The sequence below is a fragment of the Gorilla gorilla genome, chromosome 16 (assembly GCF_029281585.2).
Source record: "Gorilla gorilla gorilla isolate KB3781 chromosome 16, NHGRI_mGorGor1-v2.1_pri, whole genome shotgun sequence".
Classification (NCBI taxonomy): Eukaryota; Metazoa; Chordata; class Mammalia; order Primates; family Hominidae; genus Gorilla; species Gorilla gorilla.
The window spans coordinates 63,152,503-63,176,887 of NC_073240.2; the positions used below are offsets into that span (position 1 = coordinate 63,152,503).

Sequence of the window (24,385 nt, forward strand, 5' to 3'; positions counted from 1 at the left end):
AGTGAGACTCTGTCTCAAAGAAGTGTTCTAATTATTTCTAAGTTTTAATTTTACTGTTTGATTTTTTTGTGAAGCTATGGATTATATAGAATACATTTTAGTTTTTGGTAGAAAAAAATTAAGCTAATTGAGTTGGTGCTGGAGGTTATTGGTTTTTTTGTTTTGTTTTCATCTTATTTTAGACTGCATTGGGGAAATATTCAAATAATGTTAAGAACTCACACATGGCAAATCACCTGAATGGGTATTTTCTTCTTTTTCCTTCTCTCCTCAGCTGCCCTCCAACTTACCTTTTACATGGCTCTGTAGCATGCGAACTTTACAGTCTTTGTAAAGGTGATTCTGACTAATGCTGAAAATTCTGAGTTTGTAAAAATAAATACAGAACCATGTGAAACATCGAAAGTCTGCAAATCTCAATGGAATCGCCTTTTGAGGCAAATTGCAGAAAATCAAAACTTGCTGAGCTCTAGGACATGGGTCTGGCAGGAAATAAAAGTACGTTCAAAATGGTGAGACAAATAATATATGAACCATTTCATCAGAGCTCCTGCTACGTAGTTAATCTTAACAGTTCCAGGCTATTCTAGACTGCTCTGGGCAACAGAAGACAGGACAACAAGGACCAAATCTGTTACTTTGTACCTAGGACTGGTCTTACCAAAAAATGTCTTCTTTTGATGTTTTCTAAACTCCTGGAGCTTGTAACTCTGAGGGAAGTGATAAGATGAAAGAAGACTTTTAAAGACTTTTTATCAACAGAATCAATTTGAATATCTGGTGTGGCCGCTCTAATCTTAAAAGGGAAGGCAGAGACTATTTTATTCAGTAGATGTCTGCCACAGCTGGGAGGGAGAGTGTCTTGCTCATAATAAGTCTTGGCATCAACTCAGTAAATATTTGTTAAATTGATTTAAGGAAACAGGCAAGTAAGAATTGTGCTGGACATATTTATTTTGTCTTTGATGTAAACCCATAGTCCCCACTTACCTCCCTGAAGTTACACTAAACATATCTAAGTAATTTCCGCTTAAATTTTCTATATTTCAGTTGATCGCTTTTAATTAATGAAAAACATTTAATGATTTAGACATGATCTAATCATCTTATTTTGTTTAGAACAAATCCATTCCATTTGAGGAAGACCTAGAATAATATTTCCTAGATGACAATAAATATACTATTTTAAAATTAAAATTGGTCTAATCCCTAAACAAAATTTTTTTAAAAGAGTTCTGTGGCACCTATAAATAAATAAAAAATTTCCAGAGCCCCAAAGACCAATCATAGCTAACATATTTTAGTGAAACGTGGGCGGGGCGGGGGGCGGTGCAATGGTCTGTGATAACAGATTTTTAAAACACTTTTTTGTTTAAAAGTCTTTCTACTGTATCTTGATATTATGGAACAATTTCATGAAAACATATTTATCCATTACCTTAAAAAAAATCCCAAGTGACCAGAGACTTAAATGACACATACTTAATAAAGCAATTTTGATGATACACAATAAAGTACTTTTAAAAGATTTTTAATCACAGTATAACTCCAAACACATCTTAAATCAGCAAGCAAGCAGCCAAAAGAAAAAACATTCTGCCTCCTATACTATTCACTCTATATTAACGATTTGATTTGGATTAAGGATCAATTCAACTTAGGAAAATAATTATTGGTATTATATTCTTCTAGACAGTATGTTGCTTCAGAGACATTTAAAAAACCTTTGTAGTATGTTTTATATGCTGTAGAAGAAAAATTAATATCAAGCATGTTCTGCATTGAGTATGATGATTACCATTTCCTGAATCTATCGGAGCAATTTCCTCTTTTCTTTTTATTTTTTCTTTCTTTTTTCTTTTTTTTTTTTTGAGACGGAGTCTTGCTCTGTCGCCCAGGCTGGAGTATAGTAGCACCATCTTGCTCACAGGAACTTCTACCTCTCGAATTTAAGAGATTCTCCTGCCTCAGCCTCCCAAGTAGCTGGGATTAGAGGCATGTGCCAATGAACTCTGCTAATTTTTGCATTTTTAAAAATAGAGATGGGGTTTCCCTATGTTGGTGAAGCTGGTCTTGAACTCTTGATCTCACGTGATCCGCCTGCCTTGGCCTCCCAAAGTGCTGGGATTACAGGTGTGAGCCACAGTGCCCAGCCTCTTTTTTTCTTAAAAAAAAAAAAAAAAAAGAGGTAAGGTCTCGTTATGTTGACCAGGCTGGTCTCGATCTCCTGGCCTCATGCAATCCTCCCATCTTGGCCTCTCAAAGTGCTAGGATTGCAAGCATGAGCCATCATGCTCAGCCCAATTTCCTCTTTTAAATAGGACATTTAAATCTGTATCTGTCATGCTATCCTGAACAGTTAGAAATGAAATGAGGTCCTATACTTTGAGATAACTAAAAAGCTAAAATATATTAATTTTTGCAAAATGTCAAATATTTGCTTTTCAGATAAATTAAAAATAACTTATGAACTATATGCTGTACTACAACTCAGATAATATTTCCTCCTGTAATTTTTGGTTAATATATTCTCCTAAAACTTATCAGAAAACAGAGAGATTTCTAGAAACCTAAAGATATCAAATTACAAAAGAAGCCTAAGTATCTTCTTTTCATCTCTGGTTCTGAATGATGGACAATTTTGAGAAAATGTGGTTCCTACCTACCTTGCTCTCAGGAAAGGATACAAACATTTTTGAAAGATAGGAAATCCTGAACTGTTGGTGTATTGTATCAAGGAAGCCCTTTAAAATATTTTATTACGGCACAAAATATTCTCTTATAAATAAAGTAGAACAAAATATTTGGTGGAATTTCTTTTATTTTTTCAACATGGACACAGTTGAGTTTGCTCAGCTATGAAAGCTGAGCAAAGCGACCCCAGATACCTACAAGTGCTCAACAGGAATTCACGAGGTTAAGGCTCAGTGCAATGGGAGGAGAAGGGCAATCTCTCAGCATCCAGCTCTTTAGCACCAAGCAATGTCTAATTTGGTAATTACAAATCTAACTTGTGAAGAAAATGGTTTTTCGTTCCAGATATATTTATTACAAGTGACTTGGAAGCTATCTCTTTGACTTACCTCCCCAAATGTTCCACTCTTTATTCATACAAAGTGTATTTACTTTGCTACTTAAGATCTGCTGGGCAGAAGTAAGAGGCTGTAAGGCTTGAGAAATTGCTTAGATGGAATGTTTTATCTCCCACCCTGTTTTCCTCTGCTGGGTGGAGACGAAGCCCCAAAATGTAATCTTGTTAAAAAAAGTTAGATTTTGTTTTTTTAGTTTTTTTTTGCTGGTCTACAATGAACTATGATCACTCTGAATAAAGACAGAGACTACTAGTAGCTGACTCTAAATTTAGAAATAACTCTTTTTAGGTCTAGGGAGGCATCTCAATTTCAGAAAAGTTAGTAAAGGTTACTGGTAAAATTGCTTTTACTTCTACTGGGGAAATTTTTGAAAAATATAATGCTAGGACATAGAATGGTTAGTTGATTTCTCTAAAAAAACAGTAAATGGTTTTTAGAGCCCTAAGAGTGGTTAGAAAAACCAGGAGCTGTAAAATTAAGAAGTGTCCAAAGCCAATTGGTTTGAAGCTAGAACTAAAGCTGAGTTCTAAGGCTGATGTTCTTTCTCACTGGGGGAAAGAATTTAATTGACCTTGGAAAACCACAGAATAGTGCTATCTGGCTTATTAATGCCCAAATATTCAGACACCTGCACCTCACCCTTGTGAATGCTTTAGGATTTAGCTGGAACTTTGAAAAGTAACTGAACCAAACCAAGGCTATAACTCTTCAGGATCTCAGCATCCCAGAATTATGCTGACACTCTAATAGGAGAGATAACTTTTCAAATATCTCAGGAACTAGTAAGATAGGTAGTGAACAAATAAGGCTATTTTCATAAAGCAGATTTTTATTGAGTACTTATTAAATACTATGTGCCAGGCTCCTTCAGGCACAGAGATACAGATGAGGTTCTTGCTCTCATGGAATGTAGCTTCTACTACTGAATGGCATCCCGCTGATGGGTAGTGGAAAAGTGTGGGGATACTTTCAGGAGGATGCATTAAGTAACGGAAAATCTTGAAATCCAGGTGTCAGAAAGATTTTGAGATGCTTGATAGGAAGCTATTGGGCCCTATGAACGGAGGACTAAGTGGAAGGGGAAAATCACTTTAGTTGCAACCATTTTTTCCTCTCCTTCTTGATGAGCCTCTTATGTAAACCTGGCATTTGGACCATAAAAATATGGTTATTCTTTGTTAGTAAACCAAGGAACAATTTAGGTGGCATTAATTTAGTGAGCTTATTACCAGGCTCATACAGAAATCAATAAACATGTACTTTTTAATCAACCCCTGAGGTGGCTTGTTGCCACCACTAGTTATTCTGTCAAACTGGTGAATGTTTAAAAAGGTGTGGTGAACAAAAATACTTTACCTGTACAATGAGAAATTGTGCCCTGCAATTTTTAGGACTTTCTCAAGTTGCCAAGTAATTGGTTCTCTCACTGTGCATTGATAATGTATACTTTGTTAGCTTTACAGTTTATTTTCTGCAATAAGTTACAAAGTTGTACCCTAAGGTTATCTTTGCTGCTATGATACAGTCCGGTTCATCAGCCTGGTTAAGGACAGGCTATTGTTCTCACAGAATGTCCAGCCTTATCCAATGTTCCAACGGACTTATTCAAAATAATTTCAATTTACAAAATCAATTCAGTCTCCGGTTTATGGTGACAGCAGTTTCTTTCTCTGAGAAACACTAAAAAGTTGCCAGCAGTTCCATTTGAGTAACTGAATAGATTTGCTACCTATTTCCTGGTCCATTCTGTATTGGGATGGAAATAATGTCGTCTTTCCTTTTTTTTTTTTTTTTTTTTTGAGACAGAGTCCCGCTCTGTCATCCAGGCTGGAGTGCAGTGGTAGGATCACCGCTCATGCAGCCCCCGAGCTCCCGGGCTCAAGCGATCCTCCCACCATTCTCCCCAGTAACTGGGACTACAGGCATGCACCCCCACACCCGGCTGATTTTTGATTTTTTTTTGTAGAGATAGGGTCTCGCTATATTGCCCAGGCCAATCTTAAACTCCTTGGGCTTGAGATCTTCCTGCTTTGGCCTCCCAAAGTACTAGGAGTAAAGGGGTCATGGCTAATTCTTGTTTTTTTAAATTACTAATGTGTCCCTTACAGATAAATAAAAAAGTAAAATTACTCACAATTCCACCAATCACTGAGAGAATTATTGGTGTTTATCTATCCAGTCTTTTCTGCCTTTCTCCATAAATCACAGTTTTTGAAAACGGGACCATACGGTACATAGTGTTTTGTCTCCTCACACCCTTGAATAACCTTCACATTGTTCCATGGTATTTACAGTATTTACTAATAATGACTGTAAATGTAAGAGGTATATAACTGACTTTATTCAGGGCATGGCAAGCAGGAGTGAATTATTTTCTTCTTATCAACACAGCACGCCCCTACCGCCACTCATCCCTATAGTCGTTCTCTAAATTCCTAAGTGACACCTGACCAGCAAGGTTTCAGGGTCCTTGTGCTGAAAGGAGCAGGCTCGCCTGGGGTCACGGCCCTCCGCTTCGCAGCAAGACCCCACCGCCCACCACGGCCCTCCAGTTAGCCACACCTCGCTTCCCCCAGGACCGGGCCAGAGGTCCCGAGAGGGCACTCTGCGGACCTACGGGCCCCAGCCCACAAGACGCTGTGTCCTCCAGTCATCCCCTTTACACAGCAGAGCCCCAATTCTGGGAAGCCGGGATAACCCGGAGCCTCCCTTCCCCGTGACAGCTCGGCCGGTGCATCACCTTCCCTCGCGGACCCTTTCGGCATCACCACGCGTGGGAGGAAACCCAGGAGGGGCGCCTGAGCCCTGTGGCGGCCCAGCCCCGGTGCCGCGCGGCGCCGCGGCCGGACCGGCGCCGCGCCGTCCCCGAATGATGACGCGCTTCCTGCCCTCCCAGCGCTCGCGGGCAGTGCGCTCGCGCTCGCCCTCGGCTCTTGTTCCGCGCCCGGAGCCAGCGGCGGCGGCGGCAGCAGCTGAGGCGGCTGCGGGAGCGGAGTGGTCGCCCAGCGCGCGGGGGGACGCGGGCTGCACTCCCGGGCAGGCGCTCTGCAATGAGACAGTAATTACATCCCCCGGTAAGGCGCACGGCTCACTCGGGTTTTCCTCTTCCTCCAGCTGCATGCACGTTGCATGAATTTCTCGTGTCTTTTCCCTCCCCTCTCCAGAGGGAAAATGTGGGGTTTTTTTTTCCTCCCTTTTGCTTCTCGTGAGTGATGCCAATGCAGGAAAAACCCGTAAAGCTCCCAGATTTGATGGTCTAGGAGGGCTTCTTGCAGGAAAATAAAAATAAAATGAAATTAATGCACCTGTCTATTGCACATGTATGTTTCACTGCACTGGACCCGGGCGCAGCGGTTTGCAAACAGCCTCGCAGCCGGCGCCAGAGAGCGGATTCCTGGCCGTGGGCAGCCGGTCCCCTCCGGGGCTCTCGCTGGGTTTCCGGTAACTGGGCTTTGAAAAGCGGCCCCGCCTGCATAGAGTGTCCCCTCGACCCCAGCCGGGCCCCCGCGCCAGAAGAGTTGGCGCTGGAGGAGCAGCTTCATTCCAGCACTGGCCGCCGGGACTCCAGCGCCACTTTGCAAACAAGTCTCCCGCCGAGGCTCTGGGCTAAGACAGCCCGCCAGTGCGGAGTTCCTTCTCCAGTGCCGGACACTCAGACCTGCCGATCCCACGACTGCCCTTTACTTGGCAATCTCGCCACGGGCGAACTGCTGGCCGCTGAGCGACGGGGGCAGTGCCGGGCCGAGAGCGGGGACAGGCTTTGCATCCAGTCCGGCTGGCCTCACACAGACTCAGCGGCTCCCTCTCCTTCCTCGGTCCCATGAGCTGAAATTTTGCGCCCATTGGAAGCTGGAGGGACCTGGAGACGAGTATTTCGGGATCCCTGAGGGGACCGAGGAACGACTTTCGAGGGCGCCATATTTTCAGTGGGTCTTGACTGCGGAGGGGAGGGGGCGAGCAGCTTCTGGGTCCCGGGGAGAGCCCCGCGCCCCAGTCGGAGAGGCCTGATCGGTTGTCGCCGGGAAAGTTTGCGCGCCGAGGCAGGCGCGGAGGCGGCCGCGCAAGGCGCGCACGACTGCTGTCCTCGCAAGGGCGCGCGGACTACAGCGCGTCGCCACGCCAGCCGGCGGGGCTTGGGAACGAGAGCCGCCGTCACGGACAGCGTGCTGGGCTTGCCGCCTTCCTCTGTCCCGCCTGGACCCGGCCTTCGGGCTCCGAGGCTCAGGGAACACGCCCCTCTTCCCCGCAGCTACCGCTGCCCGGGTGCTCAGCCGGAGCCGTGCGCTTGGCGGCGTCCCGGGGCTGGGCGCCGAGTGTAGAGCGTTCTCCCGGTGCCCGGGCTCGCCTGGGTGCTCCGAGGGGCGCGGTAGCTCACTTCCTGGGGGAAAGGAGGCTCCTTGGTTCGTGGATCGGGACCAGGGCCTGGCCTGTGGTCGCCCCGAGGCCGCCGAACAGCCTGAGCTTCCAGTCGCCTCTTTGGCTTTAGCGGCGACAGCAGTAGCGCCCGCGGCTGCGTGTTCTGCTCTCGCAGCTCGTAGAGGCGAGGAAAGGAGGGCGTTTCCAGAAGTTGGGGCTTCAGGTGACGCGTGGGGAAACTTGGATTCTTGCTGTCCTTGAAGAGCTGGGACAACTTAGGCCAGAATTCCTGTGTCTCATAGTGAAAACTTCTGGGTCTTTCCAGAAGATGAGAGAGGAATGAACTGAAGTGTTGGCGTTGTCAAAGACATAATTAAAGACGGTTGGGTAGGGATGATGTCTTGGAGAAGTGGACCCCAAAATACACGTAAATTGCCCTGGTGCTGTAAGTACCACTTACTTTTCCATTAATAATACCTGGGTGTGTTAAGTTGTGGCATTGTAAGGTTGCACGCTGACCTCCCTTCTCCAGAGCTTGGAGGCAGCGACCTCTCTGGAGTGAGGGGGAAGCGGGAGTGGGGAATCTTTACTTTTGAAATAGACTGTGACCTCTGCTTTGTGATGGGACAGGGCACGGGCGTGCTTGCCGACCTACAGGCAGCCAATTGCAGGAACGTGTTCTCCTTGGAGTGTTACCGAAATGATGTCATAGTATTGAGGTTTTGTCGGCACTTCCGTTCTTCTTCACTGAAGAGGCTAGAAGGGACCACAGAAACCGCTGGGGTTGGGGGTTAGGTGTGCAGAGGGAGGGGAGAGGCTCTCCTGTGGGAGATGTGCCTGGAGATGTTAGGTGTTAGGCAGCTCTTTCCCTGATTCATTTCATGAAGCGCCTGCAAAAGTGACTCCGATATGAATGTCAGCCAAGATTTTACCTACCTTGATTGCTTATTTGGGACCTCTATGCAAAATCAGAGGATGGCGGTGGGTGTGACAAGTGGCCTTGAGAGAAGAGGGATGCCTACACGAATGCCTTTTTTTTTTCATTGAGCACTGGAATAGTGGAAAACACCCAGAGCCCAAGATATATTTTTCCAAAATTAGCATAGCTAATTTAGAAGAGAAATCAGTTGCAGAAAGCCTCAATCCGTTTTAAGTTTCCAGTCTTAGAGGGAGCACCTTAATCACAGAAACAGGTCTCTTCAGATTGGGGAAGCCACTGGTTTCTTTCTGCCTTTGTAACCATTTAAGTTATCAGGGAGATTCCAAAGAGTATTAGAGGGTCTCTCTTTTTGGCATTGATGTGGAGCTTCTACCTCCAAAGAGAAAGCGAACTTTTAACAACTTGACCCTGTTGAATGAGTTACTGGGGATATTCTGTACAGGCATAGGCTATATATGTGTTTTGAACTCATCTACTGCTGACTCATTCAGGTTTTTCCAAACACTGTTCCCTAGAGTATTTTTAAGTGAAATTAGGGTTTAGGAAGAGGTGAGTATGTTATTTTCTAGTCAATATCTGTCTTTTCTCTCTCAAAATTAACCTGATTTCCCCTCCTTCACCCCTCACTCCCAGAACAGCATTAGTTCTCTAGAGCAGTAAAGGACGATTACAGGTGGTGAATGATATAAATTTTTACCAACTATGCTCAGAAAAAAACTATGCATCTAAATAGGTATTTATGCATTTTAGCATTATGCTTTCTAACTATGTATATGCCACATATATTTTATACATGTTAAACCTTACATAATAAAAAAGAGAAGCTTTATTGCAAACCCTCCAATCTTTATTCCCAAGTTTACTACCTTAATATTTATCTTTTTTTTAATGCCTCTCTCAACAAATGGTTATACATTGTGCTTTGTTGCCTCTTGCCTGATTCTTTTTTTTTTCTTTTTTTTTTTTTTGAGATGGAGTCTTGCTCTGTCACCTCAGCCTTCCAAGTAGCTGGGACTACAGGCACACACCACCATGCCCAGCTAATTTTTGTATTTTTAGTAGAGACAGGGTTTCACCATGTTGGCCAGGCTGGTCTCGAACTCCTGACCTCAGGTGATCCACCCGCCTCGGCCTCCCAGAGTGCTGGGATTACAGGCATGAGCCACCGCACCTGGCCAACCTGATTCTTAATCATCATAACTTCATGGCTTGACCAAAATTCTTGCATTTTTTTCCTTTTAAGATTTTGTAACTTCAAAAGGTTAGAAAACGAGTATGTGTTTTGGAAAGTTGCCTGTCTGTTTACCAGTCTGTGTAGTGGTGTTGTGACGTGTGTGTGGCATGTCCAGACTCTTGAGACAGTGTCTACAACTTGTGATCTGTGACATTATTGCTCCAGAACTTTTGAGTCATAATGTTTTCTTGATGATTTTGAGTGGTGGTTGGCCAGTACAGGAAGTACTCAAAAAGAGTTAAATAATTCAGTTATTTTTATTAGGTACAAAAATTTTAAAGACAAGAAGGAAAACATAATAAGCAGGCCTGGAATTACAGCTTAACATACCCACTGGTGCCTTTTTAATTACAGTACTTTCCCCAGAACTTTTTAATCATATTACTTTTATATCTAATAAGGAGACTAGTTAAAACATAAGCCACACATAACTATTACAAATAATAGGGATAAATGGTGGGTATGACCAGATGTTTTGCCTAAAGTTCAAAGAGTTAGGGAATCTGAACTCTGTCAAATTTCCCCTGCAGGGCCCACACCCCCTCCTCAATAACCTGGAGAAAGGCAAAGAAGTCAGGGTGGAGGAGGGGAAGATAACATGCTTAAGGTAGACCTCTCTTGTGTGTTGACCACCCTGACAATCTTTGGCTTGGGGCAGGTGCCATTTGAATAACAGCTGGTGGACAAGGTTGGGTACAAAATGCTTTAGTTGTGAGAGTCTTTATATGTCACCCAGAGCTATGAATTAGGACTGGGTTCATTTGCCACCCATTTCACAGTGGAGTTTCAGAGACAGTGCCAAGACCATGGTTTTGTTTTTCTCTTAATCAACAATTTAATTTCAGTCAAACTGATGCTGTTCTGAACATGTAGAACAAGGAATGAACATTTGTATTTTCTTTTTACTCTTTTAGCTGCAGTTTTAACAAACTTAATTCCCTACGTCTGTTATTCACTCATTCAGTGTATGTTTTTGAGGGTTTACCATGTACTTTATGCTGAGAAGATATCCCCTGCCCTCACAATGCCCACACATTGTGTTCCGAGGAGGTGATACTCTTTTGTACTTTGTGTATCTAGTAGCCAGGGCGGGGGTGGGGTAGAGGGTGGGGACATGAGAATGTGATGAAATAGTTACTGAAATACAACATTATAAAAAGATGAGAAAAGGATGTGACCAGGCAGTTCCCAGACCAAGGGATGCAAATTATTGCGTCTCTTCTCACCTTCTCTAGCGGACAGAGAAATACAAATTTAAAAACAGATATTATTTCCTGTCCATACAATTGATACATCTTTTAAAAGGTTGGTAATACTCTCTGTTCGATGGGGCAGGGTGGGAATTCTCAGACCATTGATATAAGTGTGAATTGCTACAACCTTTTGGAAAAGCAGATCATTTCTGTGAAAGTTTGGAGCACACGTGCCATGTGAGCCAGCAATCCCACATTTGCAGCCTTGTTTTACATTAGGAAAAACATTGACATGTAAGGATCTGTGTGTAAGGGTGTCTGTTGTAGGATTTTTTTCAGTAAATAAACCAGAAGCAACAAATGTTCATTAGTAAAGTGAATAAAATAAGGTACATCCATAGTATGGATTATTTTGTGAGGGTTGTGCATAACATAATTAAAAATAATACATAAAATAAAAGCTAGTTGCAGAGTATCGTATGTATGTTGCATGACCGTATTTCTGATTTTTTATTTTTATTTTTATTTTTTTGAGATGGTGTCTCACTCAGTCGCACAGACTGGAGTGCAGTGGCTTGATGTGGGCTCACTGCAACCTCTGTCTCCTGGGTTCAAGTGATTCTCCTGCCTAGGCTTCCTGAGTAGCTGGAATTACAGGCACCTGCCACCACACCTGGCTAATTTTTGTGTTTTTAGTAGAGATGGATTTCAGCATGTTGGCCAGGCTGGTCTCGAACTTCTGACCTCAAGTGATCCACCCGCCTTGGCCTCCCAAAGTGCTATGATTACAGGCATGAGCCACTGTGCCTGGCCTTATTTCTGATTTTAAAAAAGAAGCCCTATGTGTATGACCTTGGAGAAAGATGTGTAAGGACACCCAAAACTTAAATATTGTTTAAGATTAGCAGTGAGGAGGGAGAGGTAATTAACTTTCTCCATGTACGCTTCAGTTGGTTGACTTGTTCAAACACGCAGGCTTTTCTATATGAAAACAAGTTAAAAAATATTTGGTTAATGGATAAGAAACTCACCAGCAACCATTTAGAAAAAAAGGCTGGGAAGTATCACGCTTACTTTCTCTGATGCCTCTCATTGTAATCTCTTATCTGTTTGGAAATTTTCAATTAATTATTTTCTAAAATCTTTGATTTCTCAGCTTTTAGTAGAGTATACCTTCAGTGTAAAGGATAGCTTCTTTGATTTCTCAACTTTTAGTAGATTATACCTTCAGTGTAAAGGATAGCTTCAGAAAAACTGTTTCCCTCTGCCCCAGGAGGTGGTGAAAGTAAGAGCTCAGGAAAGCTCTTACAAGCACTCTCCTTTATCTTAACTTTCTCTGATCCCATGCTGAAGGAAGACCAACAGTGGCCCCTGCAGGAAGAGCTTCTGGCCAATTGAGAAGCCTTTCTTTTTTTTTTTATTTTTAGACAGGGTCTAGCTGGAGTGCAGTGGCATGATCTTGGCTCACTGCAACCTCCACCTCCTGGGTTGAAGCAATTCTCATGCCTCAGCCTCCCAAGTAGCTGGGATTAAGGGCATGCGCCACCACTCCCAGCTAATTTTTGTGTTTTTAGTAGAGATGGGGTTTCACCATGTTCGCCAGGCTGGTCTGGAACTCCTGGGCTCAGGCAGTCCACCTTCCTCGGCCTCTCAAAATGCTGGAATTACAGGCATGAGCCACGGTGCCTGGCCTGAGAAGCCTTTCTAGATAGCAGCAGCATCTCCTCAAACTTGGTTTTCCCAATTGAGGCCCAGAGAGGGCTGGGTTGGTGTTTGAATCCAAGTCTCTTTCCATACGATCTCTGGCTTAGCTGGCTGTTCCACCTCTACCATTTTCAACCCAGCCTCCTAATGTGATTTTTGAAATCTTGATAGAATGATGAGTTTTTGCCAGTTGCAGCTAAAGCCAACCTTTCAAAAGCATTTCACATTTTATTTTTATTTTTTATCTGAATAATGTTTTTAGAGACAGGGTCTCTCTGATGCCCAGGCTGGAGTGCAGTTGTACAGTCACACCTCACTACAGCCTCAAACTCCCGGGCTCAAGTGATCCTCCTGCCTCGGCCTCCTGTGAAACTGTGGCTCCAGGAACTTGCCATCATACCTGGCTAACTTGTATTTGATATTTTTTTGTAGAGACCATGTCTCACTGTGTTGCCCAGAGTGGTCTCGAACTCCTGACCTCAAGTGATCCTCCCACCTTGACCTCCCAAAAGCACTGGGATTACAGGTGTGAGCCACCACACCCTGCTCTACATTGAAAAAAGTACATACTGTGTGACTCTCTGAATCCTGATGGGAGATCCAGAATCTCAACCCACTGGAAACCAGGGCTGTGCTGCACAATTTGAAAACCATGCTTGAGATTACATCAGTGGTTCCCAAACTAAAATGCATGCAAATCACCTGTAGGGCTTGTTAAACCCCAGATTATTGGGCCTGAGTTTCAGATTCCTTGGGTCCTTGGTGGGGTTTGATTTGCATTATTAACAAGTTTCCAGAAGAGTCTTATCTTGTGGATCACCCAGAGAGGGCTGGGCTGGTGTTTGAACCCAGGTTTCTTTCCATACGATCCCTGGCTTAGCTGGCTGTTATGCTTCTACCATTTTCAACCCAGACTCTTAATGTGATTTTTGTAATCTTGATAGAACTGATGAGTTCTATGGAGAACCACTGGTTTAGAGGAACTAGCTACCTCTCTTCCATGGGTCTTGTGCTCTTTTCCAGCCAGCCGTGTTATGGATGTGATATGGTTTGGCTGTGTACCCATGCAAAATCTCATCTTGAACTGTAGTTGCCATAATCCCCACGTGTCATGGGAGGGACGTGGTGGGAAGTAATTGAACCATGGGGGTGCTATACTCATGCTATTCTCATGATAGTGAGTGAGATCTCACGAGACCTGATGGTTTCATAAGGGCCTTTTACCCGTTTGCTTGGCACTTCTCTCTCCTGCTGTCATGTGAAGAAGGATGTGTTTGCTTTCCCTTCCACCATGTTTGTAAGTTTCCTGAGGCCCCCCAACTGCCCCCTGCCCCAGCCATGCTGAACTGTGACTCAATTAAACCTGTTTCCTTTATAAATTACCCAGTCTTGGGTATGGGTAATAGAGTAAATTGGTACCGCAGAGAGTGGGGTGCTGCTATAAAGATACCTAAAAATGTGGAAGTGACATTGGAACAGTTTGGAGGGCTCAGAAGAAGACAGGAAGATGTGGGAAAGTTTGGAACTTCCCAGAGACTTGTTGAATGGTTTTGATCAAAATGCTGATAGTGATATGGACAATAAATTCTAGGCTGAGGTGGTTTCAGATGGAGATGAGGAACTTCTTGGGAACTGGAGCCAAGGTGACTCTTGCTATGCTTCAGCAAGGAGACTGGTGGCTTTTTGCCCATGCCCTAGAGATCAGTGGAACTTTGAATTTGAGAGAGACGATTTAGGGTATCTGGGGGAAGAAATTTCTAAGCAGCAGAGCATTTAGGAGGTGACAGAGCATAAAAGTTTAGAAGATTTGTAGCCTGATGCAGTAGAAAAGAAAAACCCATTTTCTGGGGAGAATTTCAAGCCAGCTGCAGAAATTTGCATAAGTAACCAGAGACCTTTGTGGTAGCCCCTCCCATCTCAGGCCCAGAGGCCTAGGAGGGAAAAATGGTTTCCTGGGCTGGGTCCAGGGCCCCCTGCTGTGTGCAGCCTTGGGACTTGGTGCCCTGCATCCCAGCCGCTCCAGCAGTGGCTACAAGGGGCCAAAGTACAGCTTAGGCCATTGCTTCATAGGATGCAAGCCCCAAGCCGTGGCAGCTTCCACTTGATGTTGGTCCTGCAGGTGTGCAGAAGACAAGAATTGAGGTTTGGGAACCTCTGCCTAGATTTCAGAGGCTGTATAGAAATGCCTGGATGCGCCACTGCGCTCTAGCCTGGGTGACAGAGTGAGACTCCGTCTCAAAGAAAAAAAAAAAAAAAAGAAATGCTTGGATGTCCAGGGAGAAGTTTGCTGCAGGGGCGGAGCCCTCATGGAGAACCTCTGCTAGGGCAGTGCAGAAGGAAAATGTGGGGTCGGAACCCCCACACAGAGTCCCCATTGGGGCACTGCCTAATGGAGCTCTGAGAAGAGGGCCACCATCCTCACACCCCAGAATGGTAGATCCACCAACAGCTTGCACCACATACCTGGAAAAGCTGCAGACACTCAACACCAGCCTGTGAAGCAGCTGAGAGGGAGGGTGTACACTGCAAAGCCACAGGGGCGAAGCTATCCAAGGTCATGGGAACCCATCTCTTGCATCAGTGTAATGTGGATGTGAGACATGGAGTCAAAGGAGAGCATTTTGGAACTTTAAGGTTAAATGACTACCCTATTGGATTTTGGACTTGCATGGGGCCTGGAGCCCCTTTATTTTGGCCAATTTCTCCTATTTGGAATGAGTGTATTTAGGCAATTCCTGTACCACCTTTGTGTCTAGGAAGTAACTAACTTGCTTTTGATTTTACAGGCTCATAGGTGGAAGGGACTTGCCTTGTCTCAGATTAGACTTTGGACCTGGACTTTTGGGTTCATCCTGCAATGAACTAAGACTTAGGGGGACTGTTGGAAAGGCATGATTATGTTTTGAAATGTGAGGACATGAGATTTGGGAGGGGGCAGGGGTGGAATGATATGGTTTGGCTGTGTCCCCATGCAAAAATCTCATCTTGTAGTTCCCATAATCCCCACAGCAGTGGGAGGTAATTGAATTATGGGGGCGGTTACTGCCATGCTGTTCTTGTGATAGTAAGTGAGATCTCATGAGATCTGATGGTTTTATGAGGGGCTTTTCCCCCTTTGCCTGGCACTTCTCTCTCCTGCTGCCATGTGAAGAAGGACATGTTTGCTTCCCCTTCTGCCATTATTGTAAGTTTCCTCAGACCTCCCCGCCATGCTGAACTGTGACTCAATATACCTGTTTCCTTTATAAATTACCCAGTCTTGGGTATGTCCTTATAGTAGTGTGAGAATGGATTAATACAGGTGAAAGTTAGAATCTCAGTCAAGGGACATTTAATGCAATTCTGCCAATTTCCCCAAGCTGGGAAAAATTAATATTTGAGTCATGTTACTTAATTGTCTGAATTTGTTGTAGATATTTGGGGATTTAATGATGTTTTATAGATAGATGTATGTTTCATCAGCAGTGAAAGTGAGAATTCATGGGTATCATTTTAAATAGTCTATAGTGAATTCTCTTGGGAAAGAGGAGATTCTGATTCCTGTTTTTTTTCATGTCATACATGCATATTTGAGATTTTATGTCATTGATTTCTTTTAATAAAATGTTGGCTACATGTGAAGGGCATTGAGAATAATATGGTGACCAGATGATAAATGTGGCATAAATTGTGTCACAATCCGATCATTCATGCATTTTTTTGGAGGAAATTAAGCGCAGTAGCCATTAATTTCAACAAATGTTTATTTCAGTGTCAGCAAAGGGGTTATGTTTCCGGATTTTTTTTTTTTTTTGAAGTAGGGTCTCACTCTGTCATCCAGGCTGGAGTACAGTGGTGCAATCTGGGCTCACTGCAGCCTCTGCTTCCTGGGTTCAAGCCGTTGTCCTGACTTAGCCACCCAAGTAGCTAGGATTACAGCCATGTACCACCATGCTCGGCTAATTTTTCTATTTTTAGCAGAGACAGGGTTTCACCGTGTTGCCCAGGCTGGTCTCAAACTCCTGAGCTCAAGCGATCTGCCTTCCTTGGCCTTCCAAAGGGGTTTTGTTTCTAATGATGCTTATCAGTGACACATAAGTGTTTGGCCGTCCTCTGGGACCCTCACTTGTCTGGATGTCCTTGAGAGATTTGGATGAACCAGAGCTCAAGCAGAGTATTCCCTAAAAAGCTTTCCTTCTCACTGATCTCCTAGTTCTAAAATTTTTTAGCAGGTGAACGTTTATTCTGTTTTCAGCCACTTAGTTTTAATTTGTTTTGTTTATTTTTAGAGACAGGGTCTCGCTCTATCACCCAGGCTGGAGTGCCAGCCACTTAGTTTTAGAGCCTTGAATGTTTTTCTAGTGATTTCCTAGGTCAGCTCTAAGCAAAGCAGAATTGATAGTGATAGTGGAGTGCAGGAAACAAAGAGACCTGGAAGGGAAATTGTCATGAAGGAGGTCATGTTTAAGTGGGGCTTTGCAGGATGGGTTTCTTCTGCAGTGTTCCTGGACCTAGCTGCACATTGGAATCACCTGGAGGTTCTGATGTAGTTGGTTTGGGATGGGGCCTGGGCATTGGTGGATAAGTTGTCCATGTGATTCTAATGTGCAGCCAGGGTAGAGGACCACTCGTCTACAGCCCTCTGAGTCACCTTGCCTCATTCTTTGGAGATTTTAGCATCTGGCCCACGGTCCCTCCTCCCATCAATATTTTTGGTGATTTGAACATCTATATAGGTTGTCCACCCCATTCTCAACCTCTTAGTCCCTTGACCAACTCTCTTTCAGTTATCTTTTCCTCTACCCTGCTTTGGTTATCTCTAGACCACTGATTCTAGACAAGGAGGATATTTGGCAATGTCTAGAGACTTCTTTTGGCACAATTTTGGAGGAAGAAGAGATGCTATTGACATTCTAGTGAGGCTACTGAACACCCTGCAATGCACAGGACAGCCCCACACAACAAAGAATTATGCCATCCAAAATGTCAGTAGTCCCAGGGTCAAGAACCCTTGCTCTAGTGTCTTTGAAGTTTTTTTTAACCCCAAGCCATAGGAGAAATATATCTTATGTGATGACCCAATACAAACACACAGAAGTTTCACAAAACAGTATTTACTCTTACTGGGTATAATGTACTTTCATACTTTTTATTGTTTCATTAAAACAATAAGATGCTGTTTCTGACCCACTAAACTGATTTCACTACCTACTAAACTTGCACCCCATTATTTGAAAAATGTGGTTGTAGACCTAATCATTACTGATAACTGCACCTCCAGCAAAATCTGGACAAACTCAGCAGTCTGACCGTCCCCTTTTCTCTTTTGTCTTATTGCCTCTAGTACTCGGTTCCACCTAGCTTTCACCTACAAGGGCTTCTGACCTGGTGGCCCTTTCTTTTTCATTGTCCATCATCCCTTTCTTGTCCTCCTTACCCGGCTCAGATTCTTGCATATACCCTCAACTACCTTGACCTTTCCCCGCTTTGTCTTACTATCCTGGGAAAGAAAACCCCATCCTTGGTTAAGCCCACCCTCTGCTCACTCTCCTTCAGCTCCAGGCTGATGATCCTGCCTAGAGAAAACACATATCTCTCTGCATTGTCTTGCTTTTAATTTATGGCCACAAACCTCAACGGGACTCTTGACACTTTCAGGTCCACTATGTTTCTATACCCACTTCTCAGCTGATGACCTGGCTTATTTCACTGAGAGAAGAAGCAATTAGAAGCTACTTTCATCATCTTCCTATACGAAACTTACTAACCTACCAGCACACACGTGTGAATGAGATCCCATCCTCTCTTGGCTTTCATACATGCAGCTATCTCCTTTCCCTTTTGCATCATCAGTTTCCCACTCCGATGGATAGTCCCCATCAGAAACATGCAGTAGTACCTGTCATCTAAAGGAAAAAAACAGCAGGCTGGGTGCGGTCCCTCACGCGTAATCCCAGCACTTTGGGAGGCTGAGGTGGGCGGATCATGAGGTCTGGAGTTGGAGACCAGCCTGACCAACATGGTGAAACCCCGTCTCTACTAAAAACACAAAAATTGGCCAGGCATGGTGGCTTGTGCCTGTAGTCCCAGCTACTCGGGAGGCTGAGACAGGAGAATTGCTTGAACCCAGGAGGCAGAGGTTGCAGTGAGCCGAGATCGTGCGACAAAGCGAGACTCCATCTCAAAAAAAAAAAAGAGAGGAAAAAAACAACAGCAGGAAGAAAATACTCTTGACCCTGTGTCCTAGTCTGCTGTTCTTCCATTCGTCTACATGCCCTTCATAGTAAAAATATTTGAAAGAACTGTCATACTCGCTGACACCATTTCCTGCTCTCTCATTGTTTCTTGAACTCACTCCAATCTGGCTTTTTGCCAATTATTGTTTTTTGTTTTGCCATGTTGCCCAGGCTGGTTTCAAACTCCTGGGTTCAAGTGATCCGCCTGCCTTGGCCTCCCGAAGTGTTGGGATTACAGGCATGAGCCACTGTGCCCCTCCCAGAACCACACTTATTAAGGTAGTGGCAATACCCATGTGGTACAATCCAGTGGCTAACTCTTTAGTTGTCATCTTCTACAGGCTCTCCTCAGCATTTGGCCAGGTCATTGCTTTCTCTTTGGAACCCTTCCACTGGCTTCCATGTCACAACCTGGTTCTCCTACCCCCTGGCTTCTCCAGCTCCATGCTTCTTGCTGGATGTTTCTTCCTGGCTTAAAGGTGGGGGCGCTCTCTCACCTTTCTCTTCATTAGGAATCTGCTCCAGGATCACCTGTTACGAGGTCACGCTGGCATCCCCTGGCCCCTGTTCTCAAGCTTCTTCCTTATTTTTCTATCATTTATTATTCCCTGATATTACATACAGGACTCACTTATTGTCCATCTCACTGCATCTAGAATATAAGCTCCAGAAGAGAAATCATCTCTGCCGCTGTATCCCCAAGTGCCTGCAAGAATGCCTGGCACATGATAGGTACTTGACAAAAAATTCTTAATGATTGATGGAGGAAACTTGCTGGTTAGAGGTTAGCCTTGGATGAGGGAATGGAAGTCTTTTCCAGACTTGAGCTAAGGAAGGGCGTAATGTTGAAGTGGAAAGCAGTGTCTCATGGTGCAGTATTTTTAGGTCATGTGTTGAGAGTTAGGGGTTCAAGTATTGAATGAAGAAAGCACATCCTTATTAAATACTTGTTGAGTGGTAGAAGGCACCTGCAGAGGACAGCTGGATGGAGACAAATGTTTGCAGTTCTCATCTTTATCTCTGAAGGGGGCACTTAAGCAGTCTACTTGGCAACTTTTGTCGCTGGGTTGAAGATGATAAATGGACTTGTCTGAAGTGTTTATCATGGACCTTAATGTTCTGGTGACTTGTTTTGGTGAATCACTCATCCCCAGAGTCCACTTCTTCACAGGGAGAGATGTCTCCTTCTCCTAAGCATTTGAGCTCACTGGGGAGTTCAGTGGGCCCTCTCTGCGCTGCTTTCAGACACCCAGGTTAAAAGATCCCCAAAGCATTCTCGTCTTGTGTTTAAATTAAATCTCCTCTTCTTTCTTCATTTGCATTGCTTCAATATAGTCCATTTAATTACTTGGCACCGCACCTAGGTCCTAGTTTCATGTAAGTGAGGCTATTTCCCAAGTGTAGCCCGAGGTCATGCATGGTAGATCTTCCAAGGGGGGTGTGGATTATTCCTGGGTTTGGGAGATTACATGGAGAGTACTTTAAGAGGCTTAATTTTCTCCTTGAAGGGCTCTCTACTGGACTCAACACCTGTCACTCCTAGGCTCTCCCTGATGGAGTTAAAGGAGCTTGCCCTGTGGGTAAGACATCAGCCAAGGGCAGCCTGAGGCGCAGCCACAAAGCAGTTAGGTTTGGTACACCCAAGAAGACAGGACGTTTAGTACACCCAGGAAGACAGGGCAGATGTCTGTGTGGGACAACTCAGTGACTCGAGGGAAGTTTACTTTTATTGTCAGTATTTATTTTATTTTAAAGAAAGGTGGTTGGAATGGTTGTAGGTGGGTGTCTCCCTTTGACAGGGAAAGAACCGAGGCTCAGAAGGGTGTGACGCTTGACAAAGCTGGCACTAGAACCCTGCTTCCTCCTTTTCTTGGGATGTGCTGTTGGAACCTGTCTGTAACTCAGGGTTGCGGTTCTTAGCCCTGGGTACGCTTCAGAATCTCTAGGGAAGCTTATTAAAACTGCTAGTTCCTAAACCCCACCTGACTCACTAAACTGAATCGGGAGCCCTAGGGAGGATCCTAGGAGGGTTTCCTGTAGAGGGTGAAGGCAGCCAGGGGACTGGGGACAGGCACCCTGCAGGGCAGATGCCTGCTGGCCATGTACACTTGACAGACCCGACTCCTTTCTGAGACACAACACTCATCTCAGCTGACTGTGTCGCAGTTTGCTCCTCGCTCCTGCACCGCTTCTGGTTTCTAAGACCCTGTAGGGCTCCATTTAAAATGCATACAGAAAGGGCTTTTTATTTTCTTTGGGGTAATTTAATTTTCTGGCATTTTCCCAATGTGTTTTGTCCTACTTAGGTGAGAATGAAAGCTGCATTTAGTGTGAGGAAGTCACCTCTCTGAGGGCTTTTATGAGTCTTCTTGATTAGGGTCCCTAGGCGAGGCTGAGACTGGCTCTGGGGTGGGGTTTGGGTTTAACCAGCTCTTGGAGAAGCTGGTGGGTAACCAGAAGCTGGCCTGAGTGCTGCTCTGACAGAAGGAGTAGAAGGGTACAAGCTGGCTGCACAGGGATGGATTTTAACAGTAATAAAGGATGGTAAATTGTTGGCTGGTTTTTGCTGGTGAACTTGTCACATGTTTGAGTGCCCCGATCTTGTGACAGTAGCTATAGGCTGGAGACAGCCCAGTGGAGCCTGCAGCTATGCCTTGTTGGGCTGAGCTGGCTCTTTGATGAACCTCAGAAGTTGTTTAGATGGAGCTTTATGAATGTGCCTGGTGAAGGGCCTAGAGCAAGCCCTGGGGAATCTGAGAAGCATCAGGTGGCCGTATGCCTAACCATAGGGACAGGAGAAGGGCATTTTTCTCTTGAATTGGAAGCTGACGGATTGTATTAGTTTTCTAGAGCTGCTGTAACAAAGTACCACATACTGGGTGGCTGGGATCATAGAAATTTACTGTGTCAGTTCTGGAAGCTAGAAGTCTAAGAGCAAGGGTTTATTCCTTCTGAGGACTGTGAGGGGGAGCCTGTTCCATGCCTCTCTGTGTTTCTTGTAGAAGGGCATCTTCTCCCCGTCTCTTCATTGTTGTCCCTCTGATGCAGGGCAGACGAGCCCCAAAGTGGGGCTTAGTCCGTGAGGGTTCTTGGCTTTGCCCAGGAAAGAATTCAAGGGCCAGCTAGAGGTAGAGGAAAACAGCTTTGGTGAAGCAGCAGTGTTACAGCTTTGGCAGTGCGACAGCTCTGTGCCTGCTCCTGCAGAGTAGCACTACCCCACAGGCAGTGTGCTGACAGTAGCAGCTCAGGGCAGTTTTGCAGTCATATTTATACCCACTTTAATAAAATGCAGATTAAGGAGTGACTTATGCAGAAATTTCTAGGGAAGGGGTAGTAACTTTTGGGTCATTGGATCATTGCATGGAAAGGGATGGTAACTCCCAGGTGTTGCCATGGCAATGGTAAATTGACATGGCATATTAGTGGGCATGTCCAACTGAAAGTTGCTTTCACCCTGGCTGTGTCTTAGCTAGTCCTCAGTCTGATCTGTAAGCCCTGTCTCCTGCTTCACCTCTATCCTGTTGTGTCTGTTTCTGTGTTCAAATTTCCACTTTTTATGAGGACAACAATCATATTGAATTAGGGACACCCTGCTGGTCTCATTTAAACTTGATTCTCTCTGTAAAGACCCTATCTCCAAATAAGGTCCCATTCTGAGGTTTTAGAGTATTGGACTTTAACATATTTTTTGGGATGGGTGGTACAATTCAACCTATAACACAAATTGTCAGACTGCCTTCTGTCTCAGAATCTGCATCTGACATGGAATGCTTGTCAGTGAAGTTACCTTTACAGGCCAAGGGACCCTAATTGTAGAATTCCCTTAAGTAAAGTCAACAAAGCCAGCAGGTGCAGAATTCCACAGTTCCCTTAATTGTGGAATTCTGCACCTGGTGATTTTGTTGATTTTACCTTTTATTAAGGCCTTGCACATTGATTACTATCATAATCCTGTGAGGTATTATTATTACTACTTTGAGGAAGCTAAGATGTAGCAAGGCTTGTATACTAAATAGTAGGTAAGTTTGACTGAAGCTCAGATCTCCTCAGTATCATAGGTTTCTCCCCGTAATACCAGTGAGTCTCAAACCTTGATATGCATAAGAATCTCCTAGGCAACTCATTAAAAATACAGATTTGGGAGGCCCTATCTGAATCAGAAGCTCAGGTTGCAACCACAGAATACATATTTTTATTGTTTCCCCCGGATATTTCAATGCATTCAAAGATATGAGAACAAATGTACCCTATCATGGACATAATTTAGAGGGGAAAAACCACCATCACCACCAAGTTTTCATTTGATTTTTGTTAGCTGGCTTGCGTCGGAATCCCTAGGAGATGTCATGGAAAGGTGCTTACTGGGCAGGGCGCAATGGCTTATGCCTGTAATCCCAACACTTTGGGAGGTTAAGGTGGGTGGATCACTTGAATTCAGGAGTTCAAGACCAGCCTGGCCAACATGGAGAAACCCCATCTCTACTAAAATACAAAAATTAGCTGGTGTTGTGGCGGGTGCCTATAATCCCAGCTACCTCAGAGGCTGAGGCGTGAGAATCGCTTGAACCAGGGAGGCAGAGTTTATGGTGAGCTAAGATCACACCATAATACTCCAGCCTGGACAATAGAGTGAGAGAGTGAGACTCTGTCTCAAAATAAATAAATAAATAAATAAAATTAAAAGAAAGGTGCCCACTGGAGTCGGGGGCATTTCAAACTGTAGAGCCCAAGGGGATTGTCTTCTTGTACAGTACCCCTGCCACCATAGTTGTGAGCAAGGTCTGAGCTCTTTGTCTGCCCACACCATGCTAATTGTCCCTCCGTTAGTGGAAAATAAATCTGGCTTGAACTTTCTGTGCTGCACAGATGTACCTTGTACCACAGTGGAGTGGCGGGTGGGAGGTAAACTGAGAGGGTGTGGCCTTAGATAAGTCACTGTGTGCCTTATCAAAACAAGGCAAGAAAAAAATGTGATTATTAAGTATTTATTGTTATTGTTATAAAATGTGTTTGTATTAACTAAAGTGTGTTCGAGCATGCACAGTGCAGAAGAAACACCTGGATAAACTTTTTAAAACAGGGCTGCCTGGGCCCCAGCCCCAGAGATTTTCTTTTAGCAAGTCTAAGATGGGCCCCCAAAATTCTGAGCTGCTGGTCAGAGGACCACACTTAGAGCAAGCAGCCCAATATTAATGCAATATTGTCACTGTATAGTTCAGCTTTTGATAATACAATGATCGTCTCTCTGAATAATGAAACTATTTATAAGCTTTGGCCGCTAGCCTGTAGATTCTAACCCATGTTCAGGACCAATATCCAAATTATTTCACCATATTAACTTTATTGTAGTGATTATATAGTAAAATACATGGTTTCTTAGCTAGGGTTGTGTTTGTTAGAGTGTAGTCTTTGGACCACCACCATCAGTATTACCTGTGATGAAGGTTAAGTATTGTAACTGCCCAATACCTGGAGATTTTAATTTGGTAGTCCAAATTAATTGTATGGTCCAAGAACTTGTAGTTTTCTTTTCTTCTTCTTCTTTTTCTTTTTTTTAATTTGTAGAGACTAGGTCTTGCTTTGTTGCCCAGGCTGTTCTTGAACTCCTGAGCTCAAACAATCCTCCTGCCTCGGCCTCCCAACGTGCTGGG

At 44.3% G+C, this 24,385-nt stretch overlaps 1 protein-coding gene and 1 pseudogene across 9 annotated transcripts in view; one reads left to right on the top strand and one right to left on the bottom strand.

Annotated features, from left to right (window-relative positions):
* Window positions 1-5,968: 5,968 nt before the first annotated feature.
* Window positions 5,969-24,385, top strand: part of TLN2 (talin 2) — a 452,474-nt gene continuing 434,057 nt past the window's right edge. For 3 of the 9 annotated variants that reach the window (XM_063698577.1, XM_055364062.2, XM_055364065.2), the window contains exon 1: window positions 6,014-6,166. The gene's annotated coding sequence lies outside the window, so the exon portion shown is untranslated. Of the gene's footprint in view, window positions 6,167-7,786; window positions 7,894-24,385 lie in introns of those variants that run through there. The other 6 variants (XM_063698575.1, XM_055364066.2, XM_055364059.2 and 3 more) reach the window with 6 other exon arrangements.
* LOC101133253 (uncharacterized) overlaps window positions 7,360-24,385 on the bottom strand; it is a 52,710-nt pseudogene continuing 35,684 nt past the window's right edge.